This window comes from Mizuhopecten yessoensis, unplaced genomic scaffold (genome assembly GCF_002113885.1).
Source record: "Mizuhopecten yessoensis strain PY_sf001 unplaced genomic scaffold, ASM211388v2 scaffold10921, whole genome shotgun sequence".
NCBI classification, from domain to species: domain Eukaryota; kingdom Metazoa; phylum Mollusca; class Bivalvia; order Pectinida; family Pectinidae; genus Mizuhopecten; species Mizuhopecten yessoensis.
The window spans coordinates 24,588-28,327 of NW_018408788.1; the positions used below are offsets into that span (position 1 = coordinate 24,588).

A 3,740-nucleotide genomic window follows, 5' to 3' on the forward strand; every position below is an offset into this window, starting at 1 on the left:
TAGGGTGGGGCTCAAAGGAGTCAGTGTGCTAAAATTTCTTCATTTTCCTTGTTTAGAATCAGAGGTGCTAGTTTCAAATACTTTTTAGTCTTTAATCTGTATGCTAGATATTGAATAAGGTGACGTGGTTTTATTGTTTTTTGTCACTTTGAATAATATTTCTGTACGTGTTAAAAACAAAATCAACTCTCTGTATAAATATATCAGGTGACCGTTAAGGCCCATGGGCCTCTTGTTGTGTCAAGGTATCTCGGTGAACTTTATTTTTTGTGATTAGGTATCTCAGTTGTCCATAGGTAGTGCATCTGTTACTGTTCGTGACTAGGTACATGTGAACCATAATTAGTGATTGTGACCAGGTATATCAGTGGTTTATAGTATAATTAAAGTTTGTGACCAGATATATCAATGATCTATAGCTAGTGTTCGTGACCACATATCTGAATGGATTATACATGTGGTTGAAAATTGACTAAAACGTTACATGTAATCAGTTATTCAATTTTTCGTTTTCATATTTAAGAACTGATTATTTCACACGTTTCGAAAAGTGAAACATATAAAAATTAGTCAAAGTCATGGACCCAGGTCTAGTCTAATTCTTTGGTGAAATTGACAAATCTTAATTTTCTAGATCTCGTGAGTTACGTCCCCTTAACACCTTTCGACTCTGAGGTTAACAGACCATGGAATTAGATTGCTATCTATGCTTAGATGTATAAAAGTGATTGTAAGCATTTGTTTTTTGTTTTCACAATTATAACCATTGCTATTATCCATATGTTGTAAAGCGCTTTAGAGTAATTTTACAAATTATATAGTGTCCTATATAAATGTTGTATATTATTAATATATAACCTACAATATGTCCTGCAAGCGGGCCGGATATAAATTCCACGAATTTGCTTGTTACCAAATAGGTTTTTAACCTTCTTATACAATAAATAATACACAAACAGAACAAATTAATGTAATGAAATATCTTATTTGTACTTACATTTCGATGTTGTTTGTCGCCATCATTATTAGTCTGTACTTATATATAATTTATAACGTATATGTTTCCCACTTATGAACTGGTGGTGATGTACATTATTTTCCACTCTTGCTTTCCTTTCCTTACTCTATTCTCTCCTTCAATATTATGTGCCAATTTCAAAAAAAAAATGGTGAAAAAAGCAAAAACAACTGTGATTAGTAATCAACCGACTCTCACAGCTTTCAAAATGGACAACGTACAACTTAAAAAGTTTGGGGAGGGCATGATGAGAGCAATGTCAAGTCTTGAATCAAAAGTGTGCTGCATTGATCAGAAACTATCTGAGATGGTAACTGTTGAAAGTTTAAATGACAAATTCAGTAAAATGGCTACTAAAACAGACTTAGAAAAGGCCACGTCTGAAATTGTCAATAGGCTCAACGATAAAGTTGACATACTGGAAAACAGAGTTTTCGATCTTGAGACAACCAATGATGAATTGAAAAAGAAGGTGACTAGATTAGAAAACAATATGGAAAAGATGAAGGAAGCCATATCGGAAGTTGGATACGCGGCAGAAAAAGCTGAGTATGGAGTGAATGAAATAGGGCAGTATACTAGGAAATCCAGTGTGAGAATATTCGGATTAGAAGATGACCGCGATGAAAAGGTAGAAAACACGTGTGAAAAAGTGAATGCTCTTCTACAATCTAAATTGGAAATGCAAATCCAGAACAGTGATATTGATATCGCTCACCGCCTAGGCAGATTCGACTCAAAAAAGAACAGGTCGATCATAGTTAAATTCATCTGCAGGAGAAAAAAAAATGAGTGCATCGCGAACCGATACAAACTGAAAGGAACTGGTATTGTCATAAAAGACGATCTGACCCAAGAAAACCAACATTTGTTGGACATGTGCTATTACGATGACAGAGTAAAGCAGTCGTGGTCTGACAATGGTAAAATGTATGCTCAGCTGGTACACGACAATTCCATTCATAGGATATATCCGGGACTTTCAATTGACGAACTTGTACACAATCATCAGCAAAACAAACGTGAAAATTACAAACGATAAATGTTCATTGCTTTGTGACAGTTGGTAACTGGCACCTCATCACAAGTGACAGTCTAAGACAGTGGTGAGAGGTGTTAGTTTGTCAAAACACAAATATATCGTGACTTTTGTGGCCGAGAGAGGTTTGAATCAAATTACAAACGTTTTCTTAACATAATGAATAGAGTTTATTTATTCCTTTACCTTAACTGCCATGGATAGAAATGTGGAAAATTAAAATGGCGAAAATTCAAAAAGTCCATTTTCTTCATAAAATGTAACTTGAATAAGTTTATAACACGATCGTAAGCTGTTTGTAATGTGTATTTATGTATTTATATGTAATATGAAGGTGCTCAATTTAAAATATATATGAAAAACACACGAGATATAACACGGTTATTAGCTTATATAGTGTGTGTATATGTATAAATAATACATTGTATATGAATATCACATGCGTAAACGCCATACTTCATGTATTGATTCTCGTCCCCGTTACGTAAATGTAATATATACGTCTCTGATCGCATATCCAGTTACTTACTTGTTCAATACCACTTTATTTATGAATATATTATGAGTTTGTTTACTAAATATCTTCCTATAAACGTACGTTTACGCAGTGTGTTACCAGTGTTCATGCACGTGCAATATTAGCAAGCGGGTGACTTAAGCAAGTCTAGAAGCTGTTCAAACTTCACATATATATGACTTTGAGATACGTACGTAAGCCTGATACAATATTTCTCATAGTTTACATGAAACATAATTGGATAATTATGTAAGAAATCGAGCCATTGATTGAATATCTTCTGTAATTATAGCTTATAAGAGTAAAAAGATACGATACAAATAGATATTGGTATGACGTGGATGATACATACTATAGTGACAATTACTGTGTACCATACTTATTTCATTATGAACAGTACTGCTTTGTGCTTATAATTTTGTGACGAACACGTGATACTATATGATGTTGGCCAATTCATGTTTGGCAGCGGTATATGTCCGGAGTTACCTCCCTGTTCCTTAAAGGGACGACAACTCTTGTTAAATTTAGATTTATCCTTCCCTTGTTCCGGGAATACCGTATAATTTTATGACCTGACTTTACATACATGTGTATATATATCTATGCAGTATGCATACAAAGATTTTTTTTTATTTTTTTTTAGAAATAAGAGCAAATGTGTCCACTCCTGGTATGAATATCGTATATTCAATAGTATGTGATAACCTGTGTAACAACACCAACTAAAGGGTATATCTAACTGCCGTTCTGAGAGTCGTAAGCAAGTATCTCACTTCATATTTTTACTCTATATGGTAAGATATTTTTACATACGTAATCCAAATAAATATAAGATCGTCACATATATATATTATGAGTACATTGCGAAGCTTTAGAAACTGTATGACATGTACTGTATAATACTAATTAATTGTAACCTTATATTGATTAATTGAAGCTACACTATATAATATCACAATCTATACTCGTGGTTCCCGTCCCTGCGTGATAAGGTAATATAAGCCACCAGATGCAAGGACGGCAACTCTATGTAGTGAGCATGATTGAGTTGTCTTTCCTGTTTCTCTGCTCCTGCTAAAGAAAGAGGGAACCGGAGTGATGATATTCATGACTTGTAGATATTGTGTTTACACATGGTTCACAATTAACTATTTATTAGATTT

At 33.7% G+C, this 3,740-nt stretch overlaps 1 protein-coding gene across 2 annotated transcripts in view; it reads left to right on the plus strand.

The window, feature by feature from the left end:
- Positions 1-3,740, plus strand: part of LOC110463709 — a 116,699-nt gene that overhangs the window by 4,599 nt on the left and 108,360 nt on the right. Inside the window, exon 1 of one of the 2 annotated variants that reach the window (XR_002464419.1) lies at positions 1,175-3,371. The exons of the other annotated variant lie outside the window; for it this stretch is intronic. The gene's annotated coding sequence lies outside the window, so the exon portion shown is untranslated. Of the gene's footprint in view, positions 1-1,174; positions 3,372-3,740 lie in introns of those variants that run through there. 2 annotated transcript variants of the gene reach the window in all.